The 26,085-nt window shown below is 41.0% G+C and overlaps 1 long non-coding RNA gene across 1 annotated transcript in view; it reads left to right on the top strand.

Annotated features, from left to right (window-relative positions):
- Window positions 1–2,435: 2,435 nt before the first annotated feature.
- LOC125689337 (uncharacterized) overlaps window positions 2,436–26,085 on the top strand; it is a 40,132-nt gene continuing 16,482 nt past the window's right edge. The window contains exons 1-2 of the long non-coding RNA XR_007375209.1: window positions 2,436–2,582; window positions 14,166–14,199. This is a non-coding gene — a long non-coding RNA (uncharacterized LOC125689337). The remainder of the gene's footprint in view (window positions 2,583–14,165; window positions 14,200–26,085) is intronic.

The following is a 26,085-nucleotide window of genomic DNA, read 5'->3' on the forward strand; positions in this document are numbered from 1 at the left end:
AGCTGGAGGCCAGTGGATGAGGACAGCTTCTCATTGAACAGGAGGAAAAAATCTTGTTCCTTTACTAACTTATTTACTTCTTTGTCCTGTGTGAACTCCCACATTTATTAAGCTTTCAATCCAAGCTTGTTTTTGAGATGAGCTGCCTTGTACCTAAAACACTAGATAAATGTGAAAAGTACCCAAATCCAAACAAATGGAAAGGAATGACATTTTTCTTCATCTGAAGGTCAGCATGAATGCTGAACATGCTATTACAATTGGCTTCTTAATTTCAAGTGTCTCCCTGCAACTCAATATCCTCCCTTTTGTATCCCCCTTCTATTAGTTTAGTAATATGCTGTCATTCTGATTTTTCTTAATTTTGCTTGTGATATTACTTCTCCTTTTCCTCCTCCTATGGGAACAGATTTCTTCTGCCATATGCCCATTTAAACCTAATTGTAGTATCTGAACATCTTGTGTGCTTAGCCACAGCATCCCTTGGGGTTCGACTGAGGCAGAGTACGTATGTGACCTTTAAAGCCATGTCAATGTGAGACTCTCACAGCACATGGCTCTTTAAAGCCTGGATGTCTATGCTTCATACTAACAAATTTGACCAGCCTGCTTTTTTATGAGGATATCATCATTTTGGGCAAATTCCAGGTTCCATATTCTAAATCAGCATGCCGAGTGCTTTCAAAATCTCCATTTCCCAAGGATCAAGTTGCAGAAGATTAAAAAATGAGAAAATCAAAGCTGTTGTTATTTTATTCATTTATTTCAGCAAATTTGTAGTAGTAACTACATGAACATGACTAATTGGCAATTTGTAAAATGGTCTGCTCACAGGAGCGAAGTTTTAAGCACATCGATGCTGCAACTGTTTCCTTATTATGACAGATCTTAAAAAGTGTGATCAGGTTGTTATAGGAAACAGTGAAAGCTCCCTGGATTGCTGAGCATTCTAGGCTTTGTAGTTGTAACTTAAGTGGTCTTTATTGTCACGCTTTGCATGCCTATACTGGGAATATGATTGCGCTGTGGAAACTGAGCTGGCCTAACAGTTCTGCCATAGTCATGCTATACTGGACTGGCGTCTCACAAAATGTCTTTGGCTCGGCGAAAACTTTTTCACAACAAATGTGCTCAGTTTGAATCTTTCTGTCAAGCCATAGCATCGTTGTTGAGGTTTTGTGCTTCCCAAGGCCTCTCTGGCAGTTCAGCATATAAACTGTTGAGATTTCAGAGCTGCAGTAATGTAGAAGTCCTTAACTGTAAAAAATAAGGTGTGTCTAAATACATGTAAAACAAAGCACTGCATGGTAGTTCTTATGAATATTGACACCAATATTTGGGTTCTTAAGAGTAATTAGTGGTGGAGCAGAGTAGAGAGGCTAAGAGGAAGTGGTCATTGATTTGTACCCTGAAATAGGAAAAAAAAAGTTAAAATGTAGTTAAAATTGATGGCATGTTCTGGTAACACAAGCATACTATACGTTACACATGTATTGAAATTAACTCTAAAACAAGTATGACAGGAAATATAATGTTAAAATGACATGTCAATGAAATAAAAGCATTTTAGATTCTGAAAATACACAATTATGGCACCCATTCAGTGTTAGCTTTGCTCAGTAGTGCTGTATATCACACAATGGGCTTTTGACTGTTAGGCATTTTAGTTCACCAATACAAATTAGACATTTTAATATTTATCATTCCAGCTCAGCTTGATTAGTTGGTGTATAAAAAGCAGGTACATGAACATATGTTTACGTTCTAAATCTTCTGATATCATTACATGAAAATTCCTTATCCAAAAGCCCTGAGCTCTGAAAGATTTCTAAACATAGAATGGGCCCCAAATCTAGGTTTTAGTACCCTCCATTGCTTTCTGCTGAGAATGTAGCAAAGGAGAAATTCAGAGCATGTAAACAGTGGGAAAAAAAACAGCCACTGAGATTGGCAGATGTGGTAAGCTGATTTTATTCGTCTTCTTGTTTAAACTCAGTACTGAGGGACTGGAAAGAGTGGTAGCCTTTGCAGCGCAGATTATGAAGAAAATCAAGTACTGGTCACTTGTCACAGGTTAATTCTAAGTCAACCATCTTTTCCATGATAATCACATCCTAAACCTTAGTAGTGCATCTTTCTGTTCAGTGAAGAACTCTGCTGATTTTCCTCTTTGGAAGCAATTATAGTGTGGGATTCCTAGTGGCAAGATTTGAGTAATGAAGGCATCTTTTTGGAGAGGTAGCTTTTGTAGACTCGCAATGTGTGAAAACCAAGCTTACGTGGTGACCATTTGCACTTCTGAGCTACTGTTAAAGTTCGGATTTCTGGAAGCTCCATCAAGCCTAAACAAAAGTGGCAGCAGATCCATGATTTCTGCCCCCCTCCACAGCCATTATTATTTATTTTGGCTTTCTCCCACAAAACCTCACCTATTGCTTAGGTGGCTTGGAAAAAATAAACATTGAATTTTGTTTTCGCAGAGAACCGCAGATGGGGAAGACAAATGCATCTTTCTTTATGAAAATACCCAGATGCAAACTTGCTAGAGTACAACTACAGAAGCTGTATGTATGTGTGTAGAGGTGAGTATTTTGCATTATTTGTTACACCACCAAGTCCAGGGCGCCCACAGCAAAGCTCCCCAGGCTCTTCACCTTCTGAGCAGTTGGCAGGACCTAATGGGGATGTGAGGGTAAGTGAAGCTGCTCATGTTGGGCAAGTATCTGACCTCTGCATTCAGACAGTGACACAGCTGGATGATGGCATCTGCATCAGAGGAGGGAGCGTGTGTGTTGTTGGTAATGGCTCACAGCTACATTCTGATTTTGCCTGCTATCTATATGGTGAACCATATTCAGGATTTATTTCTTCACTGACACCATCCTATTTTTATTTGATACTTACATCAAATGTTTGCTGCCTTTTAATTAATATTGTGTTCTGCTACATATTTATTTGCTGGAAAATAGGAGGGTTATCTATATGGTCAAAGGCCAGAGAGAAAGATGGTTATTTTGTAGCTAGAATTAATATAAAAATAGGGATGTGGGTTTTTAGAGAACAGAACAGTATGGGCTTGGCCTGAATTGGATCGGGCCCAATATCCCTGTAAGGAAGAAATAAAGGGCTTGAAACTTCTCCCACTGAGAGCAATTACAAACCTGCAGTTGACTCTAATATCTGTGCATGATAGGGGCATAATAAAATTAAGGTCTGGGATAATCAAGGAGGACTGTGTAACCTTCTGCTAATGCTTCTGAAAGATGCTCTAGAAAAATAGTAGGCATGCGGAGCACTGCGCTACCAGGTTAATAAAAGAAATGTCTAAGGTACTCACTTGATGTAGTCAGATATGGCTGGTCTTGGGAGCCTGATTATAATTTCACAGGGATTTAAGATGAAAAAAATTGGTAAGAAAATCTATGGAACTGGGAGCGTGGTCACTTCATGGGAGCATGGAGGAGTAGAGGTGAGGGAGGAAATTTTGCAAAGGTACATGTTTGAGTTCCTGTATCTTGCAAAAAAAAAAAAAAAAAAAGCAGTAAAAGGGCCATTTTAGCCAAAGCTCTCTCCAGCTTGATGTCCTGTTTCTGACAGGCAGAGAGATGGTACAGGGCCAGGGCTCCCGTGCAGTGCCAGGCTTCAGCAGCTCAGGGATTTCACATGAATGAAGTAATCTGCAAGGAAAAGTTACTGCTATCCATTCAGATATCTTCCTGAAACTCACCTTCTGTGTAGTGTAACCTATTCAAAGATGTCCATCGGGGATTTGCAAAATGCAACATTCACTGTTTTTAACAAAATTTACATGTGAACTAAAATGGTTTGTGATCTCAGCTTAAATTAGATGAAAATACTAGTTCTCATCCAGAAAGCCACTCTAGTCATTAAGAATCTTTGCACTGACTTACCTAGATAGGATTTGGTTCAGAAGCTCTATGCCCTCTATTATTTACTGATCTCAAGTAAGTGTGACAATGCCCTTTTTTTCCCCCTAACTGTCTGACTTATAAAGGTGTTGCTGTAAGCTTGCATTTTTTCTTGCCTTTTCAGTTTATCACCTGGTTATACCTCAGCCAGAATTTAGACTTTAGATTTCAGAAAGGAGGTACCATTTTTTTCCTGTCTTTTATTTTGAATCATACAAAATAATAGTTGTAATGGATCCTGGAGTCAGTATTTTGTATGAAGATGTAGATCTACATAGCTTTGGTTTTTTGCTATAAAAGCATACAGAGTGCTGCATGTATGGCAGAGTGACCTACGGTGATGGAAGAATCCTTTGAAAAGAAAACCAGAAGTTATTTTAGCAGATAAACAAACAGTGTTTTCTGTTCACTGAAATTTGTTCAGAGTCAAGAATATATCAAGTTTCACTCATGTCTTAAATTCAAGGTCAGGGTGTTAGTTTTGCCATCTTTATTTTCATCTCTTTTATTCTGGTAGCTTGTATGTTTCAATTGACATAATTTGTGAACAGAAAAATACATGCTGAGCCTCCAGTGAGCAGCTGATGGACAATAGAAAATCGAACAAAAATGCCTTAGCTTTTTCTGGATGAAGACATGGATGTCCTAAGTTAACTTTGAAACTAATGTGCTTTCAGTGTCAAAGCTGAAATACATGTGAGGTTGTATGTGCAAGTGCTGTGGATGCAATTAGGATAAATGGGATTTAACCTATCGTGTTTCATAAGGCTAGTTCTGTAACCACCTGGCTACCGTATAGATGCTAATCCTTCTCTCCTAATAAGAAGTAGATTTTGTACTGAAATTGAAATGAAACCTATAAAATCATGCATTAGATATATACATGTGTGTATATCAGTTTGCATGTATAAAATCAGGCTTTGGAGTTTTGGAAATCAGTTTTTGAAAGGTCATTTTCTCATTAAATTTTCTGAAAATACTTGGTGGATTCATATACCTCTTCAGTGGATGCATTTTTATGAATCAGGATTTTATTTGCAGACTGAGAGGCTCCAGTGCTTAAGGGAGCTACTGACAGCTGAATGTCAAAACCAGTTTCTGGTTAAATGTTATCCTTGGTTGTCTTTAGGAACACAGGCTTCCCAGCCAATATTTTTTCCTGGTTTGTGCATCATGTTTTCATACCCGTCCCTAGACACAGCACAAATGGGCTCCATTTCATAAGCACAGTAGTTAGCAATTCCTAGAAACGTGAATATTTGTTTTAAAAAGGAAAATATTACAAGTGAATGATTAAAAATTCCTCTTTCAGAGGATAATAAAATTTCTATTAGTAACTGGAACCTTGAGTTTTCTTATTGCCCATGGTGTTATAACTAAGCTGAAACTCAGAAACACAGCTAGAGTGTTATTTCTTTGGCGTATTACTTTGGACCTTTGGGGTATGATATAAGGCATAGAGCATTCAGTGCACTCCAGCAGATTGGTGCTTGCTAAATAACAGGGAGAAATAGCTGTACAACAGAGTCAAGAGGAATGATGGTCAGAAAAAGAATCTGACTAAACAGTTTTTCATTGGCAAATGTCAGTTTGTTGTAAGCCAGAGTTTTCCGTGGGATGCATTGACTGTAACAACACTGAGTTTCTGGTTAAGGTGCTCCTCCTATCCTGGAGTGTACTCAGCTTCATCAGCATCCCTGTGGGATGGCTGAGAAAGGTAGTTCACTGAAGAGACCCTTCAATCTCATGGGCCTTTCTCTTCTCCACATAGAAGCTGTTCTTGTTCATAAAAATGAATATATTTTAAATCATGGAGAAAAAGACTGACTTCATACTTTTATGGGAGCTAGAAGATTATGAGTGAGATTCCCTCTCCAATTAATATCTGATTGTTTACACAAAATGAAGCCATTCCAAGAAGGGAGATGTATGAAGCTTAGCCCAGAATACCCCTGAATTGGTGACTTGGGAATTCAAATGGGAGGTAGAAAATTGGGATCTAAGACCCAGTGTGTCCTAGATATCCTCTGACTGGTAGGCTATCATAGAATTATAGACTCATAGAATGGCCTGGGTTGAAAAGGACCACAGTGATCACCTAGTTTCAACCCCCCTGCTATGTGCAGGGTCACCAACCAGCAGACCAGGCTGCCCAGAGCCACATCCAGCCTGGCCTTGAATGCCTCCAGGGATGGGGCATCCACAACCTCCTTGGGCGATCTACTCCAGTGCGTCACCACCTCCTAATATCTAACCTGAACCTCCCCTGTCTTAGCTTAAAACCATTCCCTCTTGTCCTATCACTATCCACTCTTGTAAACTATCATTCCTCTTCCTGTTTATATGCTCCCTTCAAGTACTGGAAGGCCAGCATGAGGAGCCTTCTCTTCTCCAAACTAAACAATCCCAGTTCCCTCAACCTTTCCTCATAGGAGAGGTGCTCCAGCCCTCTGATCATCTTAGTGGCCCTCCTCTGGACCCGCTCCAAGAGTTCCACATCCTTCCTGTACTGGGGGCCCCAAGCCAGACACAGTGCTGCAGATGGGGCCTCACAAGAGCTGAGTAGAGGGGTACAATCACCTCCCTCTCCCTGCTGGCCACCCCTTTAATGCAGCCCAGAACACAGTTGGCCTTCTGGGCTGCAAGCACACACTGCTGGCTCATGTCCAGCTTCTTGTCCACCAGGAGCCCCAAGTCCTTCTCCGCAGGGCTGCTCTCAAGGAGATCTTCCCCAAGTTATGGTTGTTTCTGTGCTCTGCCTTTTTCTTTTTCTCTGTAAGAAAAAAATCTCAAAGGATATGACTGATGTACAGAAATTGTCCATGGCCTGTATTGCCCAGTGTCTGGTTTCTGCTCTGTGTTGTGTGGCACATGCATCAATGAAACGTAGCTGCTCATAAATGCGTGTTGAGTCACCATCCCTGGATGTGTTTAAAAACTGTTTGGATGTGGTGCTTAGGGACATGATTTAGCAGTGGGTTGTTAGGGTAGTATGGTTAGGTTGTGGTTGGACTTGATCTCTAAGACCTTTTCCAACCTGAGCAATTCTATGATCTCTATGTCTTGTTTTTGTCCCAGAAATAACAGTAGTAAGAAAACTACTTTACACAGAATGCAGCATTATATGAAGCAATCAGTCCCCTCCCTCTTGTTAATTATCTCCTCTTAACTAGCTCCTCAGTTACTGAGCAATGTCCAGTTTGCCTGTGCCACCTGGTGTATGGACCAGTGGTTGCTGCTTTGGCCTGCCCTGCTCCACAGACTGCTCACCCCCAGTACAAATCCCACGTTCCCCTTAAGGGCCTGTATCCTGGTGGGCAAGCAGTGAGACGCCCCTCACCTCTGCAGCGCTGGGTTGTTGTTTTGAGGCCCATGCTGCTTCACAGAGGGCTTGTAAATCCTTCTGTGTGCCTAGGCCCAGTACTGAGGGTTCACATGCTTCTTGGTGCAAAGCTGCTCTCTGCTTGCATTTTGCCATGGCAGGGAAGCTTACTTAAAAAGTACCTCTTGCATTCTGTCAGAGGTTTGGGGTTATTTTCCTTCAGTGCATTTGCCATCCTGAGTAGTATGGGAGCTCTACGGAGGGATGTGTGCTTCTAAATGACAGGGAGGCTGAGCCAGACTGGTCCATGCTAGGGCTGCTGTTGGTTTGTACCTGGATGCAGTAGGGGAACAGCTGTGAATTCCTCATAGTGATCTCACAGGAACACTGGCTCCTGACAGTGGGGGGCTGCTCCAGCACCCAGAGCTTCTCCATCTGTGGGTAGTGTGGGTAAAGTAATGCCACAAGAATCACAACCGCATCCTTTTTTTATATTCAAGGATTTAGGGGAGGGCGTTTGCATTTCATTAGTGTTAAGTTTGCCATTTCCAGGGATTGGGAAGAAAAATCTCTTTCCTTCTTCTCTAGAATATAGAGTGGTGTTTACTTTTTCGTTTTGAAATTTTCCCATCTTGTGTAACAGCTGTGCTAGGGCAGGACTCGCTCTATACTCAACTGCTGCTTTTTTCTTTGGCCTTTGTTAAAATTTCTGATAAATAACAGACTGTCTACAGCTGTTCAAATGATGTTGCTTTTTCTAAGTGTCACCTCGGTGTTCATTCCCACCAATGTGGGCTTTGCTTTAGAAGGTAAATAAGGGACAAATAGGGCTTGCAGTTGGGTAAAATTGAACATGTGGGCAGTGGGAAAAGAATTCAAGCCTGCAGAAGCCATTCACCTCTGACTGTGACGGAGACACTGTGGCATCTTGGCAGCATTGCTGTGTGCAATTTTCTTTAAATAACTGTTGGGGTTTTTGTTTGCTGCAGTTGGTGCTATTTCTTCACATTTTCTCATTTGAAGGTAATCTGCTTCTGAGAAGTTGTTAGCATCATTTGTACGTGGAAATCTTCACCAGGCTTTGAATTTTTGCAGTGGCACTTCCTATGTGTGTTCTACGCCATTGTAATATGTGACTTTCAGGTGTACTGATCTATTGTTATAAAGAAAACTTAGTATCATTTATAATAACCCATGATTTAATTTATCTTGAGACTTTCTCTCAAGACTTTTTAAAACCAGAGTTCTGGAACAAAGGGATCTTATGACCAAAGATGGAAGGGCAGAATTTGAATTTGCATTTGAAAAACGGATCAATTCTTGAAATAAAGTGTTAGTGCAAAATTTTGTCTGTGCATGAGATTAGAAATTGAATTTCTATAGCAATATATACTTTACATTGCTTATAAAGAAAAAAAAAAAAAAAAAAGTAATTTATAAATCCAGAGAGAGAAAGAAATGGGAATGAACTGAAGTAACAACTCTGTCCTTTCCACAGCTGAGGACACAAAGTAATAATTGTTGCTTAGCAAAATTATCACACAAAAGAACAGCAAGTAATTCATTTCCACATGAAAAAGCACGAAAATAGGGTTTCTGTAAGGCTGATTGGAAGGTTTAAGATATGAATGCCAATGTTAAAGTTTCTCTTTAAAGGTGTTAGATCTGCTTGTGCTGAAACCAGTCAGACTTTTGCATAAACGTAGCTAGTATAAACCCATCGCAATTGTGTAAATGAGCCAGATCCTCAGCTGTTCTAATTTTTATAGAACTTTCTCAAGGCTGGAGTTGATACATTTTATATCACACGTAAGCCAAAAGCTTTGGTGCCAGTACTCATTGAAAGATTACAGGTCCAATGGCCCCATAATTCCCTTGCTGACTCTGATTACCCGGACAGCATCTTAAAGGTTTGCTGCGAGGCAGCTAGATGTTATTCTGTTGGAAGATATCAAATTCTGTGCTTTTGGAAAGAAGCAGGATTTCTCGGTTGCAAGGAAATCTCAAAAAGGATCTTGAGAATTTTGCGAGCATTTGCTTCAGGTTTGCTCAACATTTTGAGGCAAGTGTAAATCACTTCTAAGTAAGCTGTGACGGAGAAAATGTTCATAATTATAAGTTGCTAGCCAATCTTAACACTATTTTTGCCTCAGTGCTGCTTAAATTACTGCAGCACATTTTATAGACAAAAAACTGTGACTAATTAATACCTGCAATACCAGTAGACTCTTGTAGGAGCACTACTGAGAGGAAGCTGAACTAACTCCTTTGGTTGAATACGATCGTTATTTCTTGGATTATAGGTTATAAACTGAGGACCTCAGCCACTCCAGGCACTTCTCACTGGTTTGGCAGAAAGGGCATGGAATGTATAGAGGCAGAGTCTGAGTTATGCTCTGGTTTCCTGAGATGATAGAATCATTTGAGTTGAAAGGGATCTTTAAAGGCTATATAGTCCAACTCCCCTGCAATGAACAGGGACACCTACAGCTAAATCAGGTTGCTCAGAGCCCTGTTCAGCCTGATCTCAAATGTCTCCAAGCATGGGGCATCCACCAGTTTCATCGCTTCACTACTCTTATTTTAAAAAACCTTCTCCTTATAGTCAAAATCTCTCCTCTTTTAGTTTGAAGCCATTTCCCCTTGCCTTATTACAACAGGCCCTGTTAAAGAATCTGTCCCTTCTCTCTTACAGCTCCCCTTTAGATACTGGAAGACCACTCTGAGGTCCCCCTGGAGCCTTCTCTTCCCCATGATGAACAACCGCAGCACTCTAAGCCTGTCCTTGCAAGGGAAGTGTTCCATCCCTTGGAGACAGCGAGGGCTGTAGACACAATTAGGGCTCATGAGAAACACATGTCCTGCTGGAGTACAGCTGCCTGTGCTCAGTGGATGTATGAAGACCTGAGGGTCTTGTCAGGCCACTTTTCAGTTGCAAGTGTTTTCATGGTGATAAACACTGGATTTTATCAGACTGTCAAGTGGCATAAAAAAAAAAACAAAAAAAAAAACATGCAAATTTTTGATCTCAGTTGATCTTGGGACCTATTTTTCCTGTGACAGCTGGGACCATCTTAGAAGAAAGCAATGATAACAGTGATAAAAGCGTTTCTTTAGAGCTTTGTAGTTGGTGAGAGAGGATGTTCAGTTTACCCTAGATAGTGGTCATAACCTGTAAACAGTGAGGCTGTGCGTACTGCTTTCTGAAGCGTGGTTCGGGGAAGCTGACCACTAGCTACTGTTGCTATGAGCAGAACAGCCGCGTTCCAAGCGTTGGCCAGATATACATCTAGGTCACCGCCAGTGGCGGCCAAAATTGCACATCTGCAACAGCTTCTTGAATGTGACTTTATCACTGCTGTTGTGCATTTCTAACTGTTCTGCTGAGGCACTTTGTCTGCTGGGAGCAAGACTTGTGATTCAATGTTTAAATGCCTTTGAAAGAGAGAGGAGCGAGGATTCCTAACCTTGTTTGAGCAGAAGGGTACTCAGAGAATGGGAGGAGTTTCCAGGTGCATAATGTCACCGGCACAGAAACCCTGTGCAGCATTGTTAGTCTGTATGCTGGTTGGAAAGCAGAAGTGAATCCAGGAGTCCCAGCACTGGTGGGCAGTGCTTTGCTGTGTCTCAGCTTGTGTTGTGTGACATCTCCCCTCGGGCCAGCTGGGGAGAGTTTTAAATGCAGAAATATCAGTCAGCATCCTGATTATGCTATGTTTTACTTCCATTGCCTTGTTTTTTTAATAGGATATGACTTTTATATATCTACAATTGTAAGGCATTTTAACATTCCTTCCTGATGTGCACCATCTGGATTGAAATGTTGGATATGGAGACTATGTTTTTAACAAATAATTGCTTCTTTATAATAGATATAATTGATAGAGGAGCTCTACTTGGGCAGGTAGTCCTGTGCTTTTCCACAAAGGAATTCTACTTTTTGCAAGTGAATTGTAATGTTTGCTTGCGTGTTCAGTTTAAATGCCCAAAGCAGGATTTCTATAGCTAAAATTAGAAGTCAAGTTTCTAATTACCCCTTCTTCTCCATATTTTTTTCCAGTCTTTTTTTTTTTTTTTTTTTTTTTTTTAAACCATCGTATAAGAAAACTGCTTAAAAACAAAAAGGAAGCAAAACCAACCCTCCCTCCTCCAACGTTTTACTGCTCTGATATTTGTGGAAGAAATGCTGCAGAAACACTTTATGCAGAACATATGAAATGTGAATGATTTTAATTTTTAATCAGAATAGATTACTTTCCTGAAATTTATCTTTTATCTTGGAGGTTATGCACATGAGAAGCGAATCTGTAATCTTTCTGTCAGCTTTATTACAAAGCTCTTCTAAATGTCTTTAATTACAAAAGTCTCAGATACACCATGTGAACGATCTGTTGGAATGACAAAGTCAATTAAAATAGAGAAATATATTGTTTTGTGCTGCATCCCAATACTTCCTTACCTATTTTTCCCATGAAAACAACATATTAAAATCCTGAGTCATTACATCTCTGCTTTATTTCATTAGCAAGTAGGACGTGCTAAACACGTACGTGTGTTTGTGAGTGTGCACGTGTGCCTGTGTGGCATCCGGTGTTTACACTTTTAGTGGACATTTCACTCTCAGCCTTTTCCATCTCTGGTGCTTTATGTGGTCAGCTGTGGCTCTGCAAACCTGGCCAGCGCCCTGTGGGAAGGCATGAATAGCCCTTGTTGTGTGAGCACACCTGTGTTCTGCGCACAGCTGTTTGGTTCACAACAGGGTTGCTGTTAGCAGTTATGAAACGTTTTCACACCACCCACCCGCTATCCACTGGTTTATAACGTTTACTGGCATCTCAGTCCAGCTCAAACTCTTTCTTTTTTTTTTTACAATTTTTAATTTAAAGGACACCAGGATAATTTATTGATAAGAATAACAAGCCAATTTGGCACAACACCTTGTTAAAAATATTCCATCTCTCCCATGTCAAAGATTACTTTATTCCTGTCTGTGGTAAATCTGCAACCATAAGAAAAAATGTTTCTGTTTGACTTTTTTTTTTTTTTTTTTTTTTTTTTTTTTTTTTTTTTTTTTTTCCTATCAGTTTGTGCTGAGTAAAATTTGTACAGGCTGCAACATTATTTCTTTTTTTAATGCCTGTTGTTGGAGATGCAGAATCACCCATTTGTTCTGTGTTTCATCTTTATGGTATGACAATAAACAAAGATGAAGAGCAACAAAAAGTGAACTTCTTAGACCAGCCCAACTGTTTGGATGGAGAGCTCCACTCTCCTGAAAGGAAGATGCCTAACAGCTCATGTTTCTACTAGATGGCATCAAATCTCCAAAATGGAAAATGGAGTTAAAAGAAACACCTACATATGAAATGATGTGGCAAAGTGAAGCTGGTGCTCTGTATGGAGGGGAAAAAAGACAAATTAACTTAATGTAAAAACTGCTTTTTCACGCTCTTCTGTAGGAAAATGCTGTTTAAATTCGTAGACTAGAAAGGCAGCTGAACTCTGCTGTGTAGTTTTATCAGCTGTGTTTTGTATCTCTCCATGACACAGTTTGTGGCTCTCTTCTGAAAGCAGGACAATGTGTTTTGACAGCCCTTGGCAGTGAGAGCAACAGGGAGAAAAGCAAACCAAAGTGATTCAAATTAACACGAGCTGGCTGTTGCGAAGCTGGACCATCCAAAGCATTTCCCATGAATAGAGAACCTCAGATATTGTAAGATGCAAAGTAGCCAACTGGGTTAGAAACAATGGGCAAGGGAGGCTGCTAACACTGCTTGCCCTGTCACCACCTACAAAGCCCATTGTTTTTATTCAGTAAGTTACAGGGAAATTTAGCTCCATTCCTTTTTGACAAGGTGAACAGGTCCTACACTGAGCTCCATTTGGGAGCTGTGGGGAAAGCTGCATGAACCAGAAGGGCAAAGCTCAATTAAAATTGCTTTAGGTAACCTTGACCATTTCTTTAGGGGATGCTTTGTGTGGGAATTTGTTGCTCTTATAGATCACACATGGGTGTTGGTTTGCTTAGTTTGTTGTAATGGGACTGCTGATGGTTTTTATGTTTTGAACATTTTATTGCTGATCAGAAGGAAAAAGACTGAGAATGTAATATATGTATGTTGCTCTGAAAGTAATGCCTCCTATTTATTTCCATGGAAAATACAACAGATACTAAGAGTGATATGGCACTTTTGATAGAGGAAAGTCCCAGCTACAAAACACTATTTTTCAACAGTCATCACCATTAGCTATACATTTTCACCAGTGATGAACAAGAGCCTGGATGCTGTGCTTGTAACAATCTGTACCAGCAGAGGTGACCCACTGTCACAGTCATCACTGCTGAAAAGCACCACCCACCACCTCACTGTGCTCACATCCACTCTTTGGTCTCCATAAACATTCAGCAAGCATCAGTGAATGTCAATGGGTGCCACTTTTTCCACATGGAGGAATTTAGTGGTGCACCTTTGCTACATACTCACTTCCGTGTCAGACGCCATTGTGTCAGAGTGCCCCTCTGCTGCCATCTGTCACACGGCAACAACATGTAATGGAATAATGGTGGGAAGGTTCAGCTTCTACTGCTATACCACCAACATCTATCCCCTGATGCCATGGGCCAACATCACAAAATAGAAGACATTAGTTTTGGAGCAGCCCTTCAAAGACACTTGTTTTTAAAGTCATCTTAATTTACAAAAGAGACAAAAGCTCTTTGGTGACGTTGGAATTAATGATTCTCCACTAATGCCAGAGTAGTCACCATGAGGTCCAGCCTTGCTCACTTGATTCAGAGATAAGGAGTTTGTGGAAGGATTCAAAGTGATCCAGAGAAGAAAACCCTCAGAAGTACCTCAAAAATTTTTGATTTATGTCATTCACTGACATTCCTTTCTCTTCTCATCTTGCAGGACAAAGTTTTCCTCTCGTATTCTTCTGCTGCTGGTAAGAAACTATTATTTTCTGATGTGTATCCAGTGCTATGACCCATCCCTCATTTTGTGTGTCACAAAATTACTTTTTCCCACATTCTCACTTCCCAGAATCTTCCTTTTACTTAAGATCCTTTCAATTTTCTTGTCTTTTAGTATCTTCCCCCATCACATCACCAAATAAATCTTCCTTTAGATAACTCTAAGTATCAGTTGTTTTCTTCTCCTTCCCACACCTGCCCACATTCAGCTTTTCTTCTCACGCCCAGTGCCTTCCCACTCAGTCCCAGCTGGAAGACCTCCTCTTCACATGTAATAAAACCTACTTTTTTCTGTGAGTTATGAAGAGGACAGTAACCCTTCTATGGGTATTTCAGTCCTTCATGATCCATAATAGATTTTATCTGTGCTGTGCCCTGTGGAGCAGGGAATTGTGGTAGATGCAAGAAATAATATATTTGCCCAAGGTCATAAAGAAAGTTAATGGGTAAATTAAGCCCAACCTCATGGATCCTAATCCTAGCTATGGATGCTGTAACAGAAATGGTGAGGAGGATGGAAAGTCCAGGCAGATGATTTGTATTCCTTATGGCCAAATATGACACAAATAGAGGCACCCTGTTCCTGACGAGGAGAGGCGGGAGAGGGGGACATAATTCATGCTATTCAGATTCTGCTATTTAGCATTTGCCGATCCCTAATGGGATATTTGCAAAGTATAATATTTTCTAACAGCTGTAAGGACAAGAGAGCCTAAAATTTCTCCCTATACATAATATCCGTGAAATTGCATTGAATATTGTAATGATGTGTTATGCTGCCATTAGCTTCCTGTGAATACCTAATTTGGAAGGTTAATGAAATTGACAAATGTGTGTACTGTACGCATATTGTCAGTGCTAGTTAATGGCAACCCTCACATTTTTATTTGTAAAATTATAAAACTGAAAGTGACAATTATTGTAACTTTATCTTTTTTTGGAATATAGCACAGCATGCAGTTTATTTAAATAGAGTTGTATGTTTTAAATTTGTATACTGTTGTATGAATTCCTTTGCTCATCATGCGATTATGTTCTTAATTTTTGTATGAATGAGAGCATGTATTGTAGGTATTTTGTAGGATATTGGGCCAATTCTTTGGGTTTTGTATGTACTCTGTGCTAAAATACCCTAAGTCCTTGTGTTTCTGTTGGCTCAACAGTGCTTGATTACAGAAATGGTGCTAGTTAATTCAAAGAAACATCCAAAATGAATTTCCCCAGGCCAGGAAAGTATGCTGCGTACACTAGAAGAGCATGCTTTGTAGTGTCCGTAAATGATTGAGTGCCATAAGAATTCACTTGCAGCTGCTACAGCTTTCATATATTGATTTTACAAAAGCCTCGAAGTCTGGACTAGATATTTCTTTGACTCTAGAAAATGCTTCTTTAGGTCAAGGTCACAATTTCAGATGTAAAGATTTTGACTTGAGATCATCTTTGCTCTAAAGCTGTTTGGTTAAACAGATCTTTACATAGCAAATGATCCAAGATAGTCCCAGGGATCTCAGATTTATCTACTATGAAAAGAGAAGACACATCACGGTAATCCTCTGTGATATACTGCAGCATGGATGACAATGCCTAATCCAAGCCTGACAAGCTAGAAAAGGGTGGATGGATGGAATGAGAGCTACACAGCCCCCTTCCTCAGTTACTTCATTTTTGGGCAGCTCTTCAACTCTTTATGGAGTTTGTTTGGAAGGAGCAGGTGCCACAGAGGTGGGCTGCTGCCCCAAAGAGACCTTTTGTGTCACTTCCAAGAACAAAGCTGTCTTTTAAACCCAGTGCTATATCGAGTCTGTGAGTCATGAATCTTTAGATCAATAACCAAAATGTTTTTATACGTGGGGGCAGCCCCAAACAGAGTGAATCAGCGCCGTCAGTTCCGCATTCAGCCCTGCTCTGTGAAGTATCTGGTTTCAGATGACAGATCACAGGAGTGGGACAGTGTGATCTGTGCAGGCTGAGGAACAATTTGTGGGCACAACGGAGCGGAATTTTCTTTTTGATATTCAGCACACCATCCCCTCAGCATCGTGCAGAAGCTGTGTTCTCAGGATGTCCCAGATGCTGCAGGCAAGTTAACAGCACATCTGGACATCTCTGGAGTTTTTTTGTGGGGTGACTTGGAGGAGGTGAGATTTATGACAGATTTAGAATCTCATGTGGCTTAATTGTTCTGTTTTTGCTATGTGAAATTAAGAAACACATGGCAGAAGTTGGTGAAAGAATGCATCTATTCAGTCCCTTTGTTGTGACCACCATGGATGCCGATGGTCTCAAACACAGGATAGTGATCAAATGCTTGCCCCCCTCACATTTGTTAATAGACATGTTTTCTGTTCTTCATGCTCTCCTGGTGGCCATGTCATATCAGGCTCACAGTAACCCCCTGGGAGGAGCTGAGGTCCACCAGTTGTGCCACGGCCCTTGTTACCCCTGTAGGGGCCTTTAGCCCAAAAACACCGAATGTTTACTGTGACTGTCAGTGTCTACATTTATTTGAAATATGAAATTTGGAGCCAGAAGAAGCTTCACGCTGAGATTTATCGTGTGAAGTGGGAGTCTTTTACTTCTCTGTGGATTAATGATTTACTGATAGCTCAGTAAGGCTAAGAGATGTCTGCACCTGGCCTATTGAAGGAACATTTGCATTTGAAGAAGTTAGGTCAGTTAACAGTCCAGCAAAAGGACAAGGAAACTCCCTCTTGAATAGAGGAAGGGAAATGAATTTGAATGAACCTTCAATCAGACCTCCAAAAAGGAGTGCAGGGCTGTAAGTCAGTGTTCCTCCTCAGATGCAGGCTCCCTCCCATAAATACATATTTGGGATGGATATTGTACCCTGGCTCCGAGACGCTGACCATATGGATTAGATGTGGTTTAGAGCCTGTTTGGTAACGAGGTACAGAGTGAAACAGAAGGGGAAAGAGAGAGTCATAGGCCCTTTGGACCGAATTTTGGAGTAAATTTTCTTTCCTTTTTGCCAGCCTTATGTTATAAACCTCTGCAACTGTATTGCTTATTTTAGATTGGATAAAAAAGTATTTTTCCTTGCTTGAGCTAAGGATGATTTCAGAATGCTGGCTAACATAGAAAACCTGTCTTGAAATTGTTGTTTGGAGGCACAGTTTACTAACATGTAAATCCCCAGCACATTGTGGTACACCTCAGCAGGAATTTCCATCTCTGCATGGGACAGTGTTGGAGCTGCTACAGCGGAGAGATGAATTGAAAGTAGAATTTCTGGATGAACAGCACATGGCAGAAAAAGGCTTTGCACAGAAGGGGCTGAAGAGTGTATTGATCCTCCAGGCTCAGGTTCCTCTCAAGGCCTCTTGGGGTGCATGTGAAAAATAGGTAACACTGAGAGCTCAGCATACTGAAAGCAGTAGTTCCTGCAGGACTAAGCATTTTTGATGCACATACAAGTTCTTCTATTCTTGTCATACCAATTCGTTTCTGATCATTTTGTGTTTACAGGAGTGGGGCTAATAGGACTGCTGCTTATGAATGAGATTTTCTTCAAGGTTAGAAACTAAAGTTATGAACTGTTAACTTGTGAATTAGAATGACTTAAAGAAAGAAAGTAATCATGAGGAAGTATTTCAGATTAAATGATCTTCCCTTAAGAAATATAATGGAACATCTAATTTTTGGTGCTTTTTAGCCTTTCAATCAGCACAAGAAGATTACTGGTGATTTACTTAGAGAAGATGCTGCCAGAAAACATGGGGTCTGCAGACTGGGAGCAGCAGGTGCACCCTGGCCTACAGGGAAGGGACTTCTCTATCCAGGGCCCACTCCACTGCTCTCAGTCCTGATTTCTTCTGAGAAGTTTATTGTCACCCTGAAGGCAGTGGGTATGGAGTCCTAACTCCTCAAAGAACATTGTCAGCAGCTGGGATGCCGCTGGGAGAAAGGAGACCTCTGTAGAGGAAAGTTTCCTTACCTTAAAAAGAAGCTCAGTGCTATAAATGTGGGGACAAGCACACAGTAGATGCTGGGCTGTAGAAAGTATGAAATGCAACAGAAAACTCTCTTGATATCTAGGGAACATGACAGAAGTCCCAGCTACAAAGCAAGTATAATTAGTTCTTCTTTATTATTTATTTCAACCTCCAGTGAAAAATACTCTCTCTGAAACTGAATATATCTCAGGGGTGAATAAAATAAAATACTTGTATTCAGGCAGTAAAATCTGCAGAATGAAGGTTTCATTGATTTTCTTATTAAGACCACTATCCAACATGGAAAAACATGCTGTATTCACACATTCACCAGCTTGAGACTCACAAATAGGGAATGTGTGATACCTGAGACATAAGATATTGTGCTATACTAAAGGCAGAAGAGACAAAAGACTTCTCAGTCCTGGGAAGGATGGTTATTCTGTTGCTTCCTGAATGCATTTATTTTATAAAATATTCAGCATTTCTTTCTAAAATGTCTGTATTATGTTGTCGTTCATCTGTCTGTCCATCCATCCCCCCAGAAAAAAAAAGAAAGGAAGGGAGGAAGGGAGGAAGGGAGGAAGGGAGGAAGGGAGGAAGGGAGGAAGGGAGGGAGGGAGGGAGGGAGGGAGGGAGGGAGGGAGGAAGGAAGGAAGGAAGGAAGGAAGGAAGGAAGGAAGGAAGGAAGGAAGGAAGGAAGGAAGGAAGGAAGGAAGGAAGGAAGGAAGGAAGGAAGGAAGGAAGGAAGGAAGGAAGGGAGGAAGGAAGGAAGGAAGGAAGGAAGGAAGGAAGGAAGGAAGGAAGGAAGGAAGGAAGGAAGGAAGGAAGGAAGGAAGGAAGGAAAGGAAGGAAGGAAGGAAGGAAGGAAGGAAGGAAGGAAGGAAGGAAGGAAGGAAGGAAGGAAGGAAGGAAGGAAGGAAGGAAGGAAGGAAGGAAGGAAGGAAGGAAGGAAGGAAGGAAGGAAGGAAGGAAGGAAGGAAGGAAGGAAGGAAGGAAGGAAGGAAGGAAGGAGAAGAGGTGTAATTTATTTGAATGCATTTAATACAAGTCATAGGTCTGCATATGCAGCTTTTTCTCAGACTGGAAGAAAAATCATAGAATCATAGAATCATAGAATCACTAAGGTTGGAAAAGACCTAAAAGATCACCCAGTCCAACCGTCCACCTACCCCCAATAGCTCCTACTAAACCATGTCCCTCAACACAACATCCAGTCTTTCCTTGAACACCCCCAGGGTCGGTGACTCCATCACCTCTCTGGGCAGTCCATTCCAGTGCCTGACCACCCTTTCTGAAAAGTAAAACTTCCTCATTTCCAGCCTGAATCTCCCCTGGCGTAGCTTGAAACCATTCCCTCTGGTCCTATCACTAAATGAACACTTTGGAGTTTAAGAGTGAAGGGTCTTGATAAAAAAAGCATGGTGTAGCTTTTGACTTGATAACATTTGATGTTAAATGTTAATAAGAGGATGTACATATAACTAAACTATATTGAATCAAGGAAATCTGAAACAATTGATAATACTTCTGATGAAGTACCTTTTAATTGCCTTCAATTAAAACATTAAACATACCTCTATCCAATGTTGGGGGAAAAAATCCCATTGAGTCCAACCTGCCTGGATTTCTCTATTCTTCAGTTGTCACTGCTGATAAACTAGCACTCGGGATATTTTGCTTTGTTTGGACACTGCTGATTTGGAATCACAGAATTGCAGGGGTTGGAAGGAACCTCAAGAGATCATTGGGTCCAACCCCCTCTGCTAAGGCAGGTTCTGTACAATAGGTCACAAAGTAGGCATCTAGATAGGTCTTGAATATCTCCATAGCAGGAGACTCCACAACCTCTCTGGGCAGCCTGTTCCAGTGCTCTGTCACCCTTACCGTAAAGCAGTCCTGCATATTTGCATGGAACTTCCTTTTAGGGCCTTTACTCCTTGTCCTATTGCTGTTCACCACTGAGAAGAACCTGGCCTCACCCAATTGCCTCCCACCTTCCTTTAGATATTTATAAACATTAATCAGATGTTCTCTCAGTTTTCTTTTGCCCAGGCTGATCAGATGCAGTCTTTTCCCACATGGGAGATGCTCCCAGCCCTTTCTTACCTTTGAGGCCCTCTGCAGGGCTCCGTCTAGGAGATCCCTGTCTTTTTTGAACTGGGGTGCCCAGAACTAGACACAGTATTCTAAATATGGCCCTACCAGGGCAGAGCATAGCAGAGTGGGAGGATCACCTCCCTCAACTTGCTGGCCACGCTCTTTTTAATGCACCCCAGTATGCCACAAGGGCACACTGCTGGCTAACCTGTTGTCAGGACCCCCAGATACTTCTCTGCAGAGCTCTTCTCCGGCAGATCATCCCTTAACCCATACTGATGCATGTGGTTATTCCTTCCCAGGCACAAGATTCTACACTTGCTCGTGTTAAACCTCTTCAGATTCCTTCCTGCCCAGCTCTCCAGTCTATTCAGGTGTTGTTGAATGGCAGTGCTGCCTTCTGGTGTGTCATCCCAGCTTTGTATCATCAGCAAACTTGCTGAGGGTGGACTCTCATCCTTTTGTGCAGGTTTTTGTTGATGCTAAACAAGATTAAACTGAACACTACCCTTGGAGAAGACTGCTAGTTACAGGCCTCCAACCAGACTCTGCACTGCTGATGACAACCCTCTGAGCTCTGCCAGTCAGCCATGTGTAAATCCACCTCGCTGTCCACTCATCTATCCCACACTTTATAAGTTTTCTAATGAGGATGTTGTGGGGGACAGTGTCAAACACCTTGCTGAAGTCAAGGTACGCACCATCCACTGCTCTTCCCGCATCTACCCAGGCAGTGTTTTCATGGATTTCCTGATTCTACTCTGAAATTATTCAGACTACACAGAAATAGCTTGCCATAGCCACAGTCAAGTGTTAGCTGTCTTTAGAATCTGCTCGCCATAGAATCATTAAGGTTGAAAAGACCAATAAGATCATCTAGTCCAACCATCAGCCCATGATGGGTACATTTTTTGGCACTGGTAGAAAATCTTTCTGGTTCATGTTCAAATTATTCAGGCACCACAGAAATCAGGAGGAGAGGTAAAAGAGGATGCCAGCTTCACACCAGCATTCCCTCATGAGGTGCAAGTCCTTGTCATCCTACAGTTTGTTACATCCTGGCTGGGCCTGGCACATAAAGGCAGGAAATGAAGAACTGTTTCTGCCCTAATCTTTTTCTTTCCTCTGTGTGTTTTACGGCTTTTACTTGCTACACCAGCTTTTGCTGATTGTTTCCAAGAGAAATCTTGCTGTCTGAGCAGGTTAGCCCTCAAGAGCAAGTTTTGGCTGGCAGCTGTGGGGTGCAGCCAGCACGTAGGAAGCAGAGACACAGGCCTGAGAGATGCTCAGTACCCAGCATGATAGAGTTCTTTCTTTTTCTTGACTTTGGTGAGTCTGCCTGTGTGAATGAGGCTTACCTGTGGGAGTTGCAAAGTATGTTGCTAAGCTTATTTTGGTATTTCTTTTTAAAATCTTCTGTGCCTGTTGCCAAACATGCGGGTTTGTTTTCAGACTCTTGGCTTCTCAGGTAAAGCTGTCATGTTTATTCTGACTCACTACATCAACACATAAATTTGAGACTTTTGTTTACATTTATTGCTTTTTGTGTATCTTTAAATAGCCTGGAAATATTTTTTTCGAGGCTTTATTCATTTCCCAGGTATGAAAAAATGAGGAAGAAAGAAATCACTGCGTAATTTCATCTCAGAAGAGGTGCTTAAGCTCATCTGGTGGCTGTGACACAGTGTTTTAGGGTTAAACCTTAGAGATCTGATTTTATGTCTCCCTGGTAACTAACCCTAGTTTTGATATCTATAGTCTTTCAATGACCATCTCTTGACATTAAAAAAAAAGAAAAATTCCACTTTTCGGTGTGAAAGCCATTAGTCATCCCCAGAGTGAGTGTCACCCACGTTGTGCATTTGAGGAACGGTTTGGGTTCGGCTGACCTTCATTCACAGGTTCCATAATCTGTCATCCACTTTGCAGCACTTTATGCCACAAACATGTTCGCAGGGTGCAGACAGTGGCTCTCTGCTCGGATCAACCACAGGATCATTCTGCTTCAGCACAACCTGACCTCCCTGAAGAGCCATGAATTAATGTATTTAAGACTGCGTATGTGTATGTGGCTATGGACTTGTCAAGGCATGCACACCACATAAATATATATATATATATATATTTTTTTTTTTTTTTCTAATGGGTTTTGTTTTGGCTGTGATCTAGCTGAGCACCTACTCTTCGTAAATTATTTTCCTGACGTTGTTTGGTATTAAAAAGTGATGTTAAATATTGGCCTGTCATCATCATCAAAACAACAGTGATGATAATTCATGGAGGGTGTTACACAGTCAGGTTGGAAAGGACCTTGAGAGGCCCAGTCTTACTGTGTTGGCCAAAGGTAGGCAGGTGAAACTGCTTCACTGACCAGCTCCTGACTCTGCTGTCCAGCTCACTCTTGGAGGCTTGTCCTGCTCCCTGACATAGTGTAGGGATGCTCAGCAGTCTCTGAGTCACTGCATTTTATTGGAATGGACACCGTTTTTATTCTCTTAAGGCAATGGAAGCAAGGAGAGCCCTCCTGTCTCATCTTGTTGACCAGAGCACTAGGAGAAGGGCAGAGCAGACAGCTGAAGGCCAAGTCTGAGCTAGGACAGCTGAAGGTGTTTGCCATGGCATATGCATTGACATCCTCAGCTTGAGCTTGTAAACGTTAGAGCACCTGCTGCTCAGCTGCACTGGTTCTTTCACTGTGACTTCAGCAGAGACTGTTCTGAAGCAAGGAGCAAGCTGATCCTGCAGTCCATTAAATTAGCTCCTGCAAGTGGCCCTATGGCTGGATGTAAGATCAAATACCTTGTGGATGAATTGTGCTATGTTGTCTCCTGAGGCATCAGAAGCCACTCAGGCATGCTTGCAGTGCGCTGCAGGGCTGACTTCTCCAGAAGACCTGCGTTCCTCACCACTGCTAAGTGTTTTTCCACATACACTTGTGGTCCTCTCCATCCTCCATAACCACGCCATATTGGAATATGCTTTTCTAAAATGCTAGCCTGTCAGCACCTTCCTCATTGAAAGGTAAACAGGAGAAAAGCATGGATCCCGCTCTGCCAGCCCACCATGGAGGGCCAATGTTTGGTTGTAGTGCTGTGCCAGACCCAGCCCCACACAGCATCACATGAATGGATGTGGGGCACACGGGATGAGAGATGTAACATGTCCAAGGTGAAGCATCAGAGGTTGCCCCTTGGTCACGTCCTTCTAATCCAAGCTGTTTTAATTTTCCATTGTCATAATTTCAAACGGGGAAATTGTCCAAGTGGTCCAACAGGAGCAGTCCTAGGAACTTACTCAGGGGTTTCAGCTGGTTTATTTTTGAACTGCATTTTCTCACTTGCTCTGACATGAGACATGCAGTGGTAATGTGTCTCTCTCCTTTTCTCTATTTTTTTTTCTTGCAGCATGTAGAAACTTGTTATCGGTTTCATTGAACAGATGAAAAACTAAGTCTTGAGTAACATCTATAAATGTCACAGTACTGGGTTTTTTGAGTGTTTACTGAGAACATATTATGTTTTAGTGTCTCTATCATAAATACCTTTTTGTTAATCTTTCACCCTCACTAAATCTATTACAAGCTTTAATCAACCTTTCTAAGCAGTAATAAAATGTTATCGGCATTTGGCAGAGATTCGAAGTGACAGACCCTAATGTTTTCTAATGATTGTCATTATTTAGAATGCTGTTTGTAGTTTTACAGAAAAAAATAATTAGATCTATCACATAGATTTGTAGAGGTGGAGTATACCTCCTCTGAACGTTTACTCTTAAGAAATCTAATTTGTAAATAATTACTTTAAAGAAAAAGAACAAAAAGCCAGAGCTGAATGGAAATCTAGGATAGGCTCAGGTAGAGGCATGCTGAAGAGAACATGCTTATGCTAAAAAGACAGGGCAGCCTTCAGATACAGGTCAACTTTTTACCTATCATCAACAAAACCTGATCTGAAGTTCCAGGAATACATTTCCATCTTTATCAACTTACCACCTTCTTACAGACATAGAAATAGTTTTTGTGAAAGTATATTATGCAAATATTTTCTCCCTTTAAGAGCAAGTCAATACTTCTTCACTTGTATTTCTTATTTCTGTGACTAGTGAAGTGAAAAGGTTTCGTATGGAACATAAGTAAAGGTGAGATTTTCTTGGTTTTCTGAAAGTTGAAAGGTTTTTTTTTTCCCTACAAAAAAATGAAGTACCTATAAATTCGTCATTCTGGCTGAATTTTGGGTTTGATATATTCAGGCTAGATACATTTCCGTGCATTTTTAATGCATGGAATATTTCTTGCTGAGCCAATTCATGGCATCATTGAACCTAGAGAAGGTGCAGCCCTAAGTATTGCACAAGCTAAATGTTGATCTTGTGTTCCAAGCATGACTCAGCCATCTGTCTCCCACCTTCTGCCTCCCATTTACCATCAATTCATGGTAAAGCAGCAGGTCCCTAATTCTAGGCTCTGGCTGAATCCCTGAAGAGACGGAAGAGTTTTAAGCCCTTGTGCTTAAGGTGTGTCTACGTGCTCTTGGCCAGCAGCCTCATGGTATCTTTTCTTTCCCCTCTTGATTTTTTTTTTTCTTTTTCTTTTTTTGCTGTTATATGACCCCATATGTGCATGTTGAGAAAGAACACCTATGAAGCAGTGCATCAAACATTGTGGTGACTTTATCTGCAGGAAGGACTCTCTAGATATTTGCTTGTAACCCCAAAGTGAAATCCTCACCAGCACCAGGCAGGAAGCATTTTGTACTTTGATGTTGTTTCATGCCCAGTGAATGCTTGCTGCTGACCTGCTTATGAAAGGTATAAAAAAAAATCTGTGCAGGTGTTTGGGTCTCATGGATGTGCACGCACAGGTGAGCACACACACATATCACAGTGGTTTAGGCTAAGCGAGCAGTGTGAGCAGGAGTGTGGCCCAAACTGAATCAGTCTAACTGAACAGGATCTGAGCTTTTTAATCATTGAGTCTGTTTTTATGCCTCAAACTTGAAACTAATTCCCCAAAGACACGCGTTTCCCTAATTTCAGCTTGACTCTTGCAGGGCAATGAGCCCTGTGCAACAGCCATGTGCTATTTTTTTTTTTTTTTTGCAAATGATTATTCATTTCTGTGTATCTTTGTGCAAAGTTTGGTTTATTTCTTCTGGTGAATTTCTGTTGGTCTTTGCAGATGTTGACTCTTTATTCCTGTCATCACCTCTGAAGCATTTCTAGTGTTTTGCTGACTGCCTTTTTTTTTTTCCTTCCAGTGATCTCCTTTCTGCACATCCCAGAAACTTGCTTGTTTAATCCTGCTTACAAAAAAGGATGATATGTTTAAAGAAAAATAACTTAAAATGATTTTTAGCTACTTAGTAAAAACTAAATAGTGTAATTTTTCTAAGCAAACCAGGCATTTTTAGCAATTAATTTCTTTTCTTATACTCTCCATTACCCTGGAGAAGGATGTGCATCCTAAAGATATTATAAAATAAGCAAAAAAACCAACTTGAAAGGACTGGCAGTGTTTAAAGTTAGCATTTGGAGTATATCTGCAAGAAGCAGCAGCAATGTTTAAATGGGAAATTCCAGACTATAAATTCTTTTTCAGCTAGATTATATTCAGTACAAGTGTTGACTTTCAATTTATACCTTTGATATGACTCATTGAATGTTCTGATTCTTAGTTTATTTGTCCTGTCTTCAGCAAAATGGATTGAATAAAGGGTTATCCAACCATGATGCGTTGTCTCTGTGCCTCAGATGTTATATTGATGAAATCTTAGTGTCTGGCACTATCTAAGAAGAATATAAAAATTT

The sequence above is a fragment of the Lagopus muta genome, chromosome 2 (genome assembly GCF_023343835.1).
Source record: "Lagopus muta isolate bLagMut1 chromosome 2, bLagMut1 primary, whole genome shotgun sequence".
NCBI classification, from domain to species: domain Eukaryota; kingdom Metazoa; phylum Chordata; class Aves; order Galliformes; family Phasianidae; genus Lagopus; species Lagopus muta.